The sequence below is a fragment of the Chinchilla lanigera genome, unplaced genomic scaffold (genome assembly GCF_000276665.1).
Source record: "Chinchilla lanigera isolate Chin_1 unplaced genomic scaffold, ChiLan1.0 scaffold00029, whole genome shotgun sequence".
NCBI classification, from domain to species: domain Eukaryota; kingdom Metazoa; phylum Chordata; class Mammalia; order Rodentia; family Chinchillidae; genus Chinchilla; species Chinchilla lanigera.
In genome coordinates this window covers 16,340,426-16,357,365 of record NW_004955430.1, presented here as the reverse complement: position 1 = coordinate 16,357,365, position 16,940 = coordinate 16,340,426, and the positions used below count along the sequence as shown (strand labels likewise).

At 39.1% G+C, this 16,940-nt stretch overlaps 1 long non-coding RNA gene across 1 annotated transcript; it reads left to right on the top strand.

Moving 5' to 3' along the window:
* Positions 1–11,353: 11,353 nt before the first annotated feature.
* LOC106148846 lies at positions 11,354–16,310 on the top strand. Its single transcript, XR_001234557.1, has 3 exons — positions 11,354–11,458; positions 12,425–12,814; positions 16,009–16,310. It is a non-coding gene; the product is annotated as an uncharacterized LOC106148846 (long non-coding RNA).
* Positions 16,311–16,940: the final 630 nt, after the last annotated feature.

Below are 16,940 nucleotides of genomic sequence, written 5' to 3'. Positions count from 1 at the left end.
TGCGCCGGGACAGTGCGCGGCCGCAGGCGGGGAGCCGCGCGTGGGGAGTGGGCAGCGGCGTGGCCGGGGCCCCCGCCGCAGGAGCGGCTGTGTTCCTCAAACCCCAAGCGCAGTTGTTGACAGGATCCTTGTGAAATGGAGTTTGGCATTCTCAGCGCGGAGCCAAGTGGAAGTTTCCATGATGAGGAAGTTGTGTGACACGGGGGTTCGGAAAAGGTTGGCGGGCACCGGGTGGGGGCAGTTTAAAGGGACTGCGGGTCTCCCAGCCCCGCTTTCGGTCCTGGCCCGGAACTGGAGGGTTTGGAAAGAAGAATTATCCTGAATGTTGTTGACTTGCGCTGTGCCCGGCGCCTGGCGACTCGGCTTCTCTCCGCCTCCTCGGGAAATCTGTGGCGATTTCGCTCGCCTCCAGAGTCGCGCGCTCCTTTGCTTTGCTTCTCGTGACGATGCATCTTCCTCTGGGTCGCCTCGAATTGCTTGTGCTTCCAGTTGTGCCAGCTGTGTTCCCTCCACCTCTCGAAAGGACTCACTTGGGGGAATTTTTATTCCTCGGGGCTTTCACCCTTCTTAGCTGCGGTTGTCATTTTGGAGGAGGATCCCCCAGTGACCGTTGTGGGATTATTATTGGAGCTAATTCCTAAGCCTTCTGATTTGTTTTAAAGAAGGTAGGGCGTGTTTGTGGGGGCGATGGTTGTTTTGTTTTTTTATTTTAAGTGTAAGTGTATCATTTTCCTCAAACGGCAAATTTAGAAGAGTAACAATTCGTAAAGTGAGTCAAAAAGATTTTACCTGAACAGCCAAATTCAGACTGTCCTTCCTTCTGCCTCCACACACGTTTAAAATTTGTGAAAATTGTAACATTATGACTAATCCGTACCTACATTACAAATAACATCTTCCTCTTACTATGTTATGGATCTTAAGAAGTACGGAGATTCAATTTTTTAGACCTCTTCTGAAGGCAAGGCAAGGAAGCATTTCTTGTACAGTGTATTAATAAGAGAACAGCAATTTTTAATGATCAGTGTATTAGGTAATGTAGCTCCGTTGAGCAATATCTTTACATTATTTGACCTTGGTTTAGTGTGCTTATTTACACTGTAATAATACAGCGCACATACTTACTGCAAAGGAATAAAAATTGCATTTTAGTGAACATGCTCCATGATTCATTCTGAATATTTATGGTGAGTGATCTGCTTCCCAATTTACTTCTGCCTAACCATTTGCAATTCTGAAAGAAATCATAAGCTAAGAAACTTTAATGAAAAAGGTGTTTCATTGCGAAGTATTTTGAGCAGTGGATGATTTTGGGATATTTTCATGTCAGTTGACTTTTAATGGGCCTTAAAAGAAATTCAGTAGTGTTGTATATAGGATGTTTTATGTGAAGGGATTGGTGAACAACCCTTTATTATTTGTGCATATTAAACAGATGCCCAATCTATTGGAAACTTCTTTTTAATTAATTTCAAAGGTTTATCATATGTTGAAAGTGGAAACATCTGCTAGTAATTACAATTTGGCTTTATTTTATGAGTGAAAAGTAAATGATATTGAGCATAGCTTCAAAATTGTTTTGGATTTTATTATGAAGCAATTCCTGTTGGCACTGGAGTATTGTTTATAAAGTAACTGACATTATAAAAAAGAATAAATATTCTATTTTTCTCCTTTTAACGTCTTTTTAGTAATTCTGCTGTAATTACAGATGAATTAAGGCAACTTCCTTATACTCCAGCATCTTTGGGGAAAAGTGATTTCTGAAAATCTTAAGAATAGAGAAAGTTGAACATTCCTTTCCTTCTCTGGGTATTGCAGTTGTTTGCAGCATGGGGTGTGTGGCACCACGAATAAGATTGCATATTCTTTTTCTTTGAGTAAGCTCATCTTTTTGATGGAAATCAGAGTAAAAGTGACCGGTTTCTTTAGCTCATTCTAGTGTAAGAGTATACCTCCCCTTCTTAGAAAGCCCTTCCTTGACCACTTAAGCAAAGGCAGTTCCTTATGTCTTTTTGGAACTATCACACTGGATTTTTTGTTTCCTTCTTTCTCCTTTCTAGTCTTATTTGCAACCTGAATTGTGTATTTCATTTGGTGCTTGTTAACAACCTATTTTCTCTGCTAGAAGATGAAGTCCATGAAAAAAGGGTCTTGACTGCTTCATTCACTTTTGATTCCCCAGCGTTTAGAAGAGTACTTGGCATACAGTAGGTGCTGGTGAAATATTTGTTGGACAAGTTAATGGCTGTACCCAAGTATTCTGTTTCCCAAATGGCTGACTAAGCATTCCCAGTAGGCGCCATTTGGGCATGCCAAAATCCATGGTGTGTGTGCACACCCTGGACACACACCATACATGTATGGTTCCGTCTCTGTGTGGGTACCTGTCCTTCTCTGTGTCTCCCTCTGGCAACAGCTGCCCAGTCCTTTTGTATAGTAACACTGCAGAGTTATTTCTATAAGCTCCTGCAGGGGTATTTGTCTTGAGTACACGGAAATTCTCAGCAGTGGAGTTATCTTACCTGCTACCTTGATTCCCTCAAGACATTGACATTCAACTCCCTGAATTTCAGCGAATTTTTATGCGTTCTAGAGACATTGTCAGTACTGAGAGAAATTCCAGAGACGGTACATCACTGAGTGATAGCAGTGCCTTTTCACTCTGAAGGTCTTGGCAGTCCTCTGGCTTTGGCAGTCCAGAGGTGACCAAGGGCATAGGGTGGTGTAGTTTAGTCCACAAAAATGGCAAAAATGGCAGTTGGAGAGGGGAAAAATGGGACCGGCAGGATCCAACATAAGATAGAAATAGTCCTTGTTGATAGATTTAGAAATAACCTGTTAGTTAGGTTTTAAATTAAGTCAATCAACTTCTTCCCATTCGCCCTTCTTGTCCTTTCATAAACATTCTGTACCGTACAGTTGTGGGAAATATTGTATTATCTGCATTTTGAGGCGGCCGGAGTGTGATACCCAAAGGGTCATCTTCAAATGAATTATTCATGAAAACACTTGCCAATTGGGAATGAAAGGAAATTACAACTGATAATTATGGTAATTTGTTTTGTTTATGGAGAATCAACTTTCAGAAATGTATCTGAGTAAATGCATAGTAAAAATCCTACAAAATAATAAGACTGTTAAAAATCGGAAGGGAAGAAAGATCAACATCATGTAGAGGGAGAAAGATAATTAAACTAAAATTCTAAGTGCTTACTGCTGCAAGTATTTAATTTAGCTCTTAGCTTTGTAATAGCCAAGTTAACAGAAAAAGCAAAAAAGGATCTTGGGGTGTCATGTAGGAAAGTGTAGATGAGATAACATATGTAGAGTGCTTATATGGTACCTGGCAACTAATATTTACTCATATGAAATACAAAATCATGTCATGGACAGTACTTCAACATCAGTTCTACAGAAAGTGAAGTAAAATTCTCTACATGGTCATGTGTTTTACTAGCCTTAGAGAGGAAAAAAAAATGCAGAGGCATATTAAGAAAAGTAACCCAAGGTGAGTTTATCTCTGGAGACCTGAGTTACTACTGTGGCTCAGAAGCAGAGATTATGATGATGGTCCTCTATATAGAAATGCAGCTCTGAAAACCTAGAGGAATCAATCGCTAATACGTCTGTTAAATTAACTTTGTCAAATACCCAGTGTCTCAACCAGGCTTTTGACTGGGGAAATCTGAGAAGACTGGACAGCCAGGTACTTACTTGAAAATGACCCCAGAGCCATAAAGTTTCCTGAAGAAGTGCTTGCAATGCTTTGGCTTTAGTCTGTGTAGCTCTGACCCTGCAGCACAGTCTATTTCCCTTTCTACCCTGACCTCTAAATTGTTATGAAGGATTGCAGGTGGGTTAACACATCCTTGATAGCCCAGTGCCAGAGCTTGGAATAGGAGCACAGGTGAGACTGTTGTTGGAAGAATGGATAAAAGAGGAAGGAGGGCAGTGCTTCTCTTTTCCTTCTGTGTTGGCACAGAGTGCCATCCACAAACTTGGTTTTGGTCACAGTAAATGTGTGCTGCCTGGATTGCATCATGAGTCCTGATCCTGCTGACTGTTTTGCTAGAAGGGCTTGTGCTAGTGTCATATTCGGTTGAGCAATACACACAAGTTAACTCCTTGCTTTAAGGTCTTTTTGACGCTTTGATTTGATTTCTCATTCAGTCTACAGATATCTGTGTACCTGCTGTGTGCCTGGCCTGTTAGTCACTTTGCGATTCAGTGTACAGCCAGTGACATAATGCACATAGATTAAAGCAAAGGGACTCTGAAATGCTCCACTGTGGTACAAGTGATATGCCTATTGGAGTTTCTGAAACAGAGTCATTTTATTTCTGAGAGGTGGTTGTTGCATGGCTTTTGTAACGAAGGTGTATGTAAATTCCAGTAGATTTCACCTAAGATTTTCTTGTATCTAAATTGAATATATTTAAACTAGTGAGTTAGTTTGGTTTTTTGTCTGTTTGTTTGTTTGTATTTTGCAGTAGAACCCAGGGGCACTCGACCTTTGAGCTACATCTCCAGTCTGTCTTTTATCTTGTAATAGGGTGTCATTAAGTTACCTGGGCTGGCCTTGAACTTGAAATCCTCCTGCCTCAGCCTCAGAGTAGCAAGGATTATAGGTGTGTACCACTGCACCCAATTAAGTGTAATGAGTTTCTGATTAAGAATTTTCATTCTGTACTTTAAGTCCCCAGACTTGTTAGTCAATTATAACACTTAAGCAAGTGGGGGTGGGGGAGCAGGTATCCAAGTCACTGAGTCACAAGCACTATACTTCTATATTGTCCTCTCAGGAAGCTGGCCAAGTGACAGGTAGAATGGTATTCTACATTCAGTGCTAATGTTTCTTGGTCCCTACTGTTTGAATTTCAAGGGACTTTGGAGACTTTCTGTACTGGCAGCTTTTCTTATGCAGTACTATTTTTATTGAGTGAGGCACTGACTGTGCTGTGCATTTGGGTATCTTTTCCAAATAGCAAGTCAGGAGGGCCTGAAATTAGAGCACAGCAGTCTTGACTGGATCCATGGGAAGCATACTGTTAGCTTCTTCCTTGGCAGTCAGATCCCCCAACATGGTACTCCCTGGAAGATGTTTCCAGTGGACACAGAAGTTGTTCATAAAAACGATCATATCTTTTGCCTCAGACACATTAAGTTTGCCCAGTACAGGGACCTACTCTTAACAACCCAAAGTATCTTCACTCGAAGCTTTAGCCAAAAATGTAAACTTGAACTGCCTTCCAATCGATGTTTCCCCCAAATTAAATGGTATTTAGTAGATGTATTCTAGGGATAGAAAACTGAAAGACAAATTCATGGCCCAATTCACCATTGAGGCAACTCCTGGCTTATATATCTGAGTTGCATTATCTTCTTGACTTATATGTTTATTTTTCTTAATCCTGCTTTTTAAAAAAAAGTTGCTCACAGATTGCTCTTTATTATACACATACAAAAATATGTGCATGCATGTATATTTTGAGAATGGACTAGAGATGAAGCACATATGCTAATTAGGAAGGGATTGATCTAAATTAAGTTACTCGTTCAAGTTCCTAGTTCTAAAATAGGGCCTTTGGAGAATCATGGTTTTCTTCTATGATGAAGAATGTACAGATGTATCAGAATGTCCTGAGTGGCAAGCTCACTGAAGCAAAAACATGGGCAAAGGAATGCAGGTTGAAGCAGGTCTGTCCTCTCTCACTGAGAATACACTTGCTTAGGAGGGTTTGCCCTGAGGAGAATTAAGGAATTAGTCATGGTTTTTGGTGTCATAACATACGATCAGTGTCATACAGTAAAGTGTAGCTTATGTCATACCATATGACATTTGGGAACCATTCTGTATTCCAACCCTTGTGACATATGTTGTTTCTTGGGCCTCAAGATGGTTCAGATACACTTTTCTCTCTTTATTATTTGTCTCTCTTAGAATTCTGTTTTCCTACATTGCAGTAATGTCTACCCAGAACAGTGGCTCAAAAAATGCTTGATGACAACAATCATAATATACCTGGGCTTTGTCATTTTTTTTCACATTTTGCTCCCATACACATAAATGTCTGACTAACCTGCATGTCCATACAAGTAGAATCTGTCTCTGTGAGAAGTATATGTCATATTCTCACATACAGTGACAAAGGCACCACTTGTCCTTGGCTTCCAAGTCATGGTGATGAATGTCAGTCACTATGAGGTCCCAAGCCACAAATCCTATTATTGTTTTCAGTCCTTTTTTCTTAAAACTGCTTGTGTCAACAGAGTCTCATCTTATTTCACTATTTGCTTCTTTTACTCTATTCTCAATTATGCTTGGGAAATCCTGAATTTAATAATTTATACAAAACCTTCAGTCTCCATTTTTTAACACTGATGTATGTTATGATTGTCTAAGAGGTGCAACATCAGTAGCAAAACTTATTTGATCACCATCCTGCATCTTCAGAAAGACAGAGAGAGAAACTTGAAGTGGCTCAGTTTGATGCAAGAGGATATGAGGAACAATTAACTGTATTACATGAAGAAAATCAAGATCATTTAACTTTCTATCACATCTTATAGTAAGGGATAAATTGAAGGCATGGTAGCTAGCCCCACAGTGGAATATTTTTGCTTTTCCATTAAAAAGAAAACTAACAGTTTCTGTACAGCAATTGCCATTGAAGTGTTTTCCTTTAACAATACTGTAACCATAACCTGTATCTTTCTTTAACTTTATTTCTTTTTTTTTCTTTTTTGGTACTGGGAATCAAACTCAGGACTTTGAGCTTACCAGGCAGGTGCTGTGCCACTGAGTTATATCCTCAGCCCCTTTAACTTTATTTCTAATATTTAGATTATTAATTTATATAAGTCAAAGGTAGTTTATTTTTGTGTATGTGTTTCTGTCTGTAATTTCACCTAAGCTTTACTGTAACTTCTGCTACACTTCCAATATCTAGAGATCTAGAATAATGTTGTATTCATATCTGAATGAAATATACAATAGGGTAAAACATAAGAGTGTATACTCTTGTATTATTTTTCTTTTAAAAAAGGAACCAAGGGAACTTTACACAGAAAATCTTTTTTAAAAAAGTTATGACCTATGTGGTGGATGAATCTATCAAGTTATCCTGTAGTATCATATATATAAGGGATTTCCAAATCATCTTATCTTCTTGTGGCATTGTAGAAAAAGAAATCCTATACATTTTACTTGGTAATTTGACCACACACTATGTAGTTTCATAAACATAAGGTAAAGGTGTGATCGGTGTACATTCTTTTACTGTTAATTAATAACATTTGTTCCAGTTTCTCTGTGTTGAAATTTCTACAAAAGCCAAACCTGAGTATAATTGTTATCTCTCCTAGATCCCATCTATCTATTTATCCATCCTTCCATCCATCCATCCATCCATCCATCATAAATGCCCTGGGAATCTGTTAGGTGCCAAGGTACTATAGTAGGTATCAAGATATGATGGCAAACATTTAAAAATCCTTGCTAAATTGAATCTCAGAGTCTCCTGGGACAGGAGATTAAAAGAGTGTACAGCAGTGTTTCTCAACAGCAGGAACTGCATTATTAGCATTCTGGGCCAGATAATTCCTCTGTATCTCTGCATTATTGGCATTTTAGGCCCGATAGGTCTTTGCCATGGAGGACTGTTCTTTATACTGTGATATGTTTAGCAGCATCATTGACTTCTACCCACTAGATGCCAGTAGTGCTAGTTGTAGCAATCAAAAATGTCTCCAGAGATTGTTTGCTTCAAGGCAAAACTACCCCCACCTTGAACCAGTAGGATAGAGGTTAAGAACCAGGATCATGTAGTAGAAATATATGGTCTGTATTGTACCTTCACTTGGCTTCATTGTATGGTTCAGTTTTTTGGTTTTTTTTTACTACAGATGTGAAGATTAAATGAAATAATAATGCTTGATCCGCAGTTAAGTGTTCCTAAATACTAGCTGTGCATAGTGGTGTTGGTATTAATACTTAACTGACAGTTACAATATTGATAGCTTCTGTGATGTGGTAAGTACTGTGTACAGTAGAAGCACATAGTTAGGGGTAAAGAAGGTTCTAGGCAGAAAGAACACAAAATGCAAACTTAGGAAGTGAATATCAACATGCAAAACATTTGGAAAATTGCAAGGAGCCTCGTCCATGTGTAAAGGACAATAAACACGGCTGTTGGCGCAGAGCAAAAGTCACCACCAGATTATGAGGTCTTTCCTGGGCACATAAGGAAGATAAACTAGACTTGATAGCATAAAGACAATGAAGAGTTTCTCTTCTTTTTTTAAAATTTATTTTAAGAATAAAAGAAGGAAAACATATTAACAGACATCCATTTACAAAACAGCATAAGAACAATACATGCAATACAGAGTTACAGACAAAGTGGTAGGAAATTAACAATGGTTGTTGTATTACATATTGATATCTTCAAAGTGGTTTCTCAGGTAAACAGAGACATGCAAGATTGATCAAATAATTAATCGACAATGAAGAGTTTTTCTAACAAATCCCATTTTTGTTTTAAAATAAGTCTCTGGGATAGGTCTTGAATGAAAGTCTGGAGGTAAAGAGCCTGGGTAGAGACCCAGAGTAATGGATGGCTGCTGGAGCTGAAGTAGTCACATGTCATGTCTTTGAGAACACACTTCACTTTCTCCAACATGTGGCTTTTTTCTCTAATTTAATTCCAATAATGAGTATTTTTAGCAGACTGGTACAATATTTGGGGGCATTTCAAATTTAATTTTAAAACAGATTACATGATGTATTCCCTTAAAAATATTTTCAGATGTAGCCTAAAGACCATCTCTCAGCCTACTCAGACTCTTTGTGTTTCTTTGCTATTATATGTGCACAACTACAATATTCATGTCTGACAAAATCAGTATTACATGGCTGTGTTGAAATTACATTAATGTGGTTGTGTTGAAATCCACTATTTAGCATTGAACGTTGATTTTTCTTACTAATTGGGATTTTATTTCTTTAATGAGCAAGATTAGAGATGGATGGAGAATATGAATGAATGAATGAATGAATGAATGGGTGGATGAATGGATGGATGGATGGATGGATGGATGGATGGATGGATGGATGGCATTGTGGAAATACCACCTAACTGAGAATAAACATATTTCAAACAAATCTCTTGGTCTGTCTGAGCTTTAATTTCCTTGGTCATAAAGTGATAATTTTAGATACGTTAGATAACCTCAGTTATTTTTAACCCAGGAGTGGACATTTTCTGAAGCAGCCCATATAGTAAATATTTCCAACTTTTTAAGATATAAGATCTCTGTTGAAACCTCAGGTCTGCCATTGTGGTGAGAAAGCAGCCATAAACAAAAGGTAAATGAATAGAAATGGCAGTGTACCAGTCAAACTTTATTTACAAAAACAAGTGGTGCACTGTAATTTGCTATCCCTCATATCTCAGCACTGTCCCATGAAAATATAATGTGACCCACACATCCTCTAAAAAGAGTCCTGAAATTTACCTGTAAAGAGATTAAAAGCAACAAGTGAATTCAATTTCAATGCTATACCTTACCAAGTATATTCAAATACTATTAATATGTAATCAATATAAACTATTAAGACATTTTACATTTTAGTTCCCTTTTAAAAAAAAGCATATTAATTAATAAGGTGTTAGGGAGCAGAGACCAGAGCTGACTTTTGGTATGTTGACAGAAGTGTTGAAGCCGTTTACCTGGAATAATTTTTAAGAACTTTAGAGTGTCTAAATGATTCATCACAAGATATTGACTAAAAAAATATGTTTTCCTAGAATTTATTATAGTATTTATGCTACAATTGCTTACTCAAATGAGGCATTTCTGTTTTAGTGAGAAAAGATGTTTGCTTGTTTTCTAGCCAGGCTATAGAAATGCCTCCCATAAAGAAAATATAAGAGAGACATGAATAATAAACATAAGGTAAATGATAAGAAAAAGAAGCCCTTTTCTCCTAACTACACATATCTTACCTTCCTGAAAACTATATCACCTAATTTTTATCAAAATTCCTTATTCTAAGAAGTAAAAAGGGCTGGGGATAATGTTCAGTGGTAGAGCACTTATACAGCATGGACAAAACCCTGGATTCAACCCTGAGGACCACAAAAATACAAAAGAAAAAAGGAAAGAAACACAAAGGGCACATTTATCTTGGATTATTAAATATTGATAAGTATGCTGAGGATATATAATAGCATGTCTTTATATTAAAGCTCAAATATTTTGAATATTTTTGAAAATTTAAATTTGTAATATTAAGTATAGATCCAGCTAATTCTTGATATTCCAAATTAGGGGAGAAATAATGCTCTCAATGCACAATTTGTTTCTGGTTCATAATTGGAGTTTTTGAGTCTCAGGGTTTCCACAGTACAGCCTCCAATGATGTCCTATTTTAATGTCTTTTCACAGGGCATGGAGGAGAAATACCTTGTTCCCTTAGAGGCCTGGTGTATTGTGGGAGGGAGGAAGCTAGGGGAGAGGGAGGGCATGGGTTTGGGATTGGTTGCTGCTCAGGACACCGGAGAGAGAGGGGCCAGGGTGCAGAGTATGTATAAGGAAGGTGGACATCCATACAGACATAGAAAGGCAGATTGAGTTGAATGCTTGACTTTGCCTCCTACCTATGGTCTGCCTTGCAAGTTATTTAACTTCCTCACACTTAAGTCACTGCATCTGTGCAATGGGAAAAATATTGATATGCAAATTTCAGGACTGCTAGAGCATGAGAGAAGAAAGTCCCCTAGAATTTAGAATTTTAGTCTCAGAACCATTTGGGTGTTGAAATAACTCCTACAATAAAGAGTGTTAGTTTTTTTAACAGAATAATATACTGTGACAAATGAGTGCAAATACAATTGTTCCCTAGTACCCCTGGTTTGGGGGGAAAGCGATTCCAGAACCTCCTGTGAATACCAAAATCTACATATGCAAGTCCTTTATATAAAATGACATAATAAGGCTAGGGTGAAGCTCGCTGGTAAAGCACTTAGCATGTGCAATATGCAGGGCTCTGGGGTTGAATCCCCAACACCAAAAACAAAGCAAAGCAAGATACAACAGAACACAATTTTAAGAGTTATAAAAATCTTGCCCTGATTAATTAGAATCAAGATAGAAATTCTGATTGTGACCTGCTGACACATGCCATTTCAGTGACAATATCCTTCACTCTTTTGGTAATATTTCATGTTAAGTCATATATATGTCATATAATATGTATATATACATATAAACATATATGTCATATAATACATATAAAGTTATATCATACATATATTTGGGTTTTTATTTCACTATTCAGTGTCTAAGGTTCACATTTATCAATGATATTTTTTGTTCTACTAGATTTTAAGTGCCAAGAGGGCAGGGACTATGTTAAAGAAGTTCAGCACTGTCCAGCAGGCAAAGCTAGCAGGTAGGTGCTGAGTAATCCTTTCCTGATGTTTTGGCCAGCCACGTGTAGGCTGTTGTCGTATAATTAGGATGAATCTAATTTTAAAATGAACAACCAAGTGTCCTCAGATGAACCAGAATATACACTTACAAGGCCCTCCTGTCCTGCATTATAAATAAGGGAATAGGTTGTCCTGCAGAAAAGCTCAGCTGTTCTTTTCTCTTAGAAAAAAAATCCGCTCATATCAGAACTAAGATAGAAGATCTTCTCTTCTCCTCACTAGGCAAGATTTCATGACCCAAAGTGGATGTTCTTCATAAAGAGAAAACCCACCAAAATCCAGAAACGGTGGTTTATGAGGAGGCCTCCTTATGGGTGGCTTACTGTTGAATGGATCCCAAGGGTGGTAGCCCAGTTCTTTAACTTGCTGTATGACAGCAAGGACTTCCTTAAGAGATTAGTTCAAGTTTCTGCTTGGACAGCATTCTGAGACCAATGTCAAGTGACTTGGCTTTTACAATTTCCTTTTTGTGAAGTGAGGAGCCCCTTGGATACACCCATTGTGACCGGTGTTCACAGCTCCAAGCTTTTTTGTGGTCTTTTTTAAAAAAAATTATTTAGTGGCTCAAGATTCCCATTAAATGGAAGATGAGTGATTAGACATCACCCTGAGGGAGTGTCATAATTCATTTCTTTTCATTGTTTTGCAGTGTTTAAAATGATTATTTTGTATTTGCTGTGTGGTGGTTTTAAATCCCTGTTGGTAATTCACTACAGTTTATTTTTTTTTTTTTTTCAACATTTTACAACATATCACACACTACAGTTTAATTGAACCATAGCAAGCATTGCTCTTCATGTTTACTTCTTCCCAACTCTATAATAAGATTCACTTTGAGTCAAGTATTGTTACTTATTAGAGTTCTTGTACAAATTTGACTGTAGGGGCATTGGTGACTAATCAGGGATTATGCTTATATTCCCAAGTCACTTGATTTCTGCCATCCTGGAGGGAACAAAAAGTGTGCTTTTGCTTCTTTTCTCAATGGAAGAGAATGGAATGTGCCTGAAGTTGTATTTCTGATGTCTGGAAGAAGTAGAACCAGAGCCTGGGGCTCAGAGGACATCCTATGTACAAGACATCCAGATGGAAAACTCAGTGAGTTTATAGCAATCCTGGGGCCCTCCTGAAGGAATGGTACTGTGGATCTTTTCCTATTGAAGAGGCATCTGTGAAGCAAGTGCTGCCAGCCCAATATCCTTCTAAAAGACTTGCCTGTCAGTCTAGATGCTCCAGAACCAAGACCTGCAGTGAAACTTCAAGTGCAAGTTATTTTTAGGAGGAGGTAAAGAAAACACCAATAGGAGAGTTGGAAGGTGAGCCAGAGAAGGGATTACAGCCAACAGTGCAGGCATGATCAAACCAGTTCTCATTGGGGACCTGGAGCCCAGTTACACTGGAAACTCTGGAAGACAGCTTAGGACACGTGGTTAGTGGTTGTCCTATGAGTGACAAGGGAGTGGTGTGTATTTACCAAAACCTGTCAGGGACGGGGAAGATTGCCTCTAGAGGCAACTGATTCCCTGGCATTTGGGGACTATGACTTGACAAACAAGAGCAAAGCCTCCGGGGGAAAGAAGGCAGCTCTTGGCAGTCAGAAGACAAGGCAGTAGGCAGTGACATGGTCAGGGAACCAGCAACATTTCCTCTACTTCAGCCTTTTTTCATTGGCATTACCATGCCAGGCAGCCTAAAAGTCCCATGTCCACACACAGATTGCTGGTGTCCTGTGGGTTTTGTTGGGTACTCACAAGATAGAAATTGCCTTTACCCGGAACAGTGGAGCTGATAGCTCCACTTGATTGAAGCAGAACTTGGTTGAAGATCTACTCAGGAGGAAGCCATTGAAATAGGGTCTCCCACAGCCTTATTTAGCCCCACTATGTCTCTCCCCATCTCTTAAAATCGTACTCTTCATGATAGCAGCCAAGTAGTTTTTGGTCTCCTGACAGCTTCTCTTCTTTGCCTCTGTCATGCCCTATTACTCTCTTGGAGCAAGATTTGTCAACTCTCGCACTGTTAACATGGAACAGATAGTTTTTGTTATGTAGACTTCTCTGTACATTTGTAGGAAGTTTAGCAGCACCCTTGGACTTTACTCGTCTGGATACTGTTAGCACTGATCCAGCTTCATTTGTGTCTTGGTTACTTTTCTCTCGCTGAGACAAAATACCTGACTCCTAAAATTAAGGAAGGAAAGGTTTATTTAGCTCACAGTTCATGGAGGTTTTCGTCCATACTCTGCCGGCTCCAAGGCAGAGTGGCACTTGGCAGAGGGCAACACTTCATGGCTGCGAAAGACAGCAAAAACAGAAAGAGCAAAAGGGAGGATTGGCAGGTGAAAGAGCAAGCCTCTTTCCCTCCCTTATATTGTATGCAAGCTACCTACCCTAGGGCAGGTGTTTCACTCACACCCATAACCCGAGCATTAGATCATGGATCAATCATAAACTCTAGAAGCCTACCTTATGACTGCATGAGACTTTGGGGGGACATCTAGATACAAACCATAACAATTTGTGATGATCAGCAATATCTAAGACATGGCCAAGGTCATCCCCACTAAAAGCCACTGCCTTCAACCTTATTTCCAAGTATCAGTCCCTTTCTCCCCCAAATCTCTCATCCGTTATAATTGCCACTTGTTATGATCTTAATCCTCATGGAGTGGGAGGAAGCCCACATAGAAATCAAGAAATTTCTCTCCCCACTCCGGCCCTCCTTCCCCTAACCCACCTTCTCCCGTCTTTTCTCTACCCTCATCCGCATTGTGGAAAGATGCAATTTGGAAAAAGCCACTTTTAATTTCTACATCTTTTTAAAAAGTCCCTACTCAGTTCAGTAAAGCAAATACTGTCACAGCAAATCAGCTAATAAATTATATGCTAAGACTTAACATATTATTAAAATTATCTTCATCAATTCATTCTTTTGTGATCAAACATTTATCTGGCACTATGTAGCCAGTTGTGCCACTTACATGCCTGAGGATAATGGTGAGCAACATATTCCCCTTCCCTCCAGTTACATACATAAAATAGTGACATAAAAGACAGCTTTAAAACTAAGTGTATTTTTGCTTCATCAATACATGGCATGCTCCAAATTCTGGAGGCTGAAAGTACAGAAACCCAGTATGGTACTATGAACAATTGCAATTACTGTCCTAACATTTTCTAGACTGAGAATTCTAACTACATAGGTCAGAAATATGAAAATCATGCTTTGAGTCAGAAGACTGCCTTCTGTCACAGGAAGCATAGTTTCTGAGTGCCATCCACCCTGACAGGCGAGTTTCACAGTTTAACAAGTCCCTTAAATGAAATGTTCATAAATATTTCACACTCTTGTTTGTTGGCATCCTGCTTGGCTGGCTTTATGTAACATGTTCCTTCTTTGCCTAATATACCACTTGTCTACATTTGTGGGCAATCTACTGTGAAGTGGCTTCCAAGCTATCAACAATAGGGTGCCATTTCTTGAACTGTTTTTGGCAGGGGTAGGTCGTGGAGAAACAAACTAGGGTAAAAGTCATGGAGGAGAGAATTCGGAAGGTGCGGGTGTCACCGCAATGCACTGAAGCATAGGTCTACTGAACTTTCTTTACTGCTCTGTGTGCTGCATGTGTCCTGTGGACTTGCTTGAAGGGGCAGACCTCTTGCTGTAGCAGTGTTAGTTGCAAGGTGATGGCATGTCCTGCGTAGTTATTTCTGTTCCTTGCTATCTCCCTGGACTGAATTCAGTACCTTCATTCCTTAGTGTGTGCTATCCACAGACCAGCAGCATCCTCCCCTACCGGAGCTTGATAGAAATGCAGAATTCAGGACCCCAACTCACACCTGCTGAACCAGAATCTGCATTTAACAAGATTCATATTGCACCTAGGAGTTTGAGAACAGATGTGTTCTACTATTACTTCTTTACTTCTGATTAAGCTGAAAAGAAAGAGTGCATCCACTGTTAAGTGGTTACTGTGGTAAACTTGTTGTGTGTTAACTGATCTCTTTAGTTTATTACTTTTCAAATTTTGTTCTCGACATCGAGTAGGCCTTGAATCAACATGCTAAATCACAAGCAATAGAAGTGTTGAGTAAAAAGAACTAGGGTGCAAAGAATTAGAGTGTGTTAAGTTTTTGAAACATTTGTCTCTTTTAAAACGATGGGAGCCTATGTGCACACACATACACATACATACACACTCATTTACATGTCCCAAGTCATGATTTCAAAATGACGTTTTGACTGGTGTTACAATTTTTTAAAAAAAGTAGCTTGAAAACTACTATTACAGAGACCTAGTATATCTCTTTATGTGTCTGTGCCAGTGTTCAAATGCATGCATCTGGTGAAGCACAGTCACTTGACCTGAGATAATGAGGTTGTATATTTTCCAATTAAAGTTCCTGAAGATGACTAAATAGCAAATAAAAAAGATAAAATTGGGATATAATTTTTTATCTCAATTGCAAAACAATGAAAATAAAAATATTAATTTTTCACTCAATTTCAGAGAACAAGATTGTATCAGAGAATATGTCAAGATTCCAAAAAGACACCTTTGAAGAAACATTCATCTTAAAGAAGGAAGCAACTGTAGACAGGCTAAATGATGTATACTACCTTAGATAATTCTGAGCCCAAAAGGAGTCCCCATGTTTCAGGAAATATTATCTTCAGAAGTGTAAATGGTACAAACTAGAAAGAATTATTTAAAAGCTTAGTTATTTACACTTCTTTAACACTCAACTTTGCAGTTTGTATTTGTTTTTTTGAGACAAGGTCTTGCTATGTGTTCAGGCTGGCCTCGAACTCACTGTGTAGCCCAGGCTGGCCTTGAACTCACAGCAGTCCTCCCTGCCTCAGCCTGCCCAGTGCTGGCCTTGCAGGTCTGCACCACCACACCTGGCTAACTTCGCAGTGTTTGATAATATAATAAAATTAAATTTATTGTTTTAAAAGTTTCAGATGTCCTACTCAAAATTCATAAGCCTAAATGAGCACAAAAGAAATTTAGGTAAAGGAACCTTCATACCTGTCCTGTCCTTTTGAAAGTCTCTAACAGCAGCACTTCTGAAGTTATGAGCCCCTGTGGAAGGAAAAAAAGGAAGTCACTCAGCAAGCTGTGATCTTAGGGAAGGCCAGGGGAGCCTGGCACCCAGGAGAGTCAGGTTTCACCACGTGTGGGAAAGAGCTAGTCCACGGGGTGAAACCAAGATGCTTTGTGCAGGAGGGTGCTAATGCCAGGCTGAGATACCGTTCCAGAGAAGTCTTTCAATCCTGCAGGCAGGATCTGTGCCAGACACTGAGTTGCCTTTGAAAGTGCCTTTGCCCCAGGAGGGTGCAGCTGGCCAGCCTCGCTCCTTGTAACTTCTCCATGGTTCTGTCAGCATCTGTCAGGCCCTTACTGGCCTGCCCTCTCATCTTAGATGCTCATGAACAGAT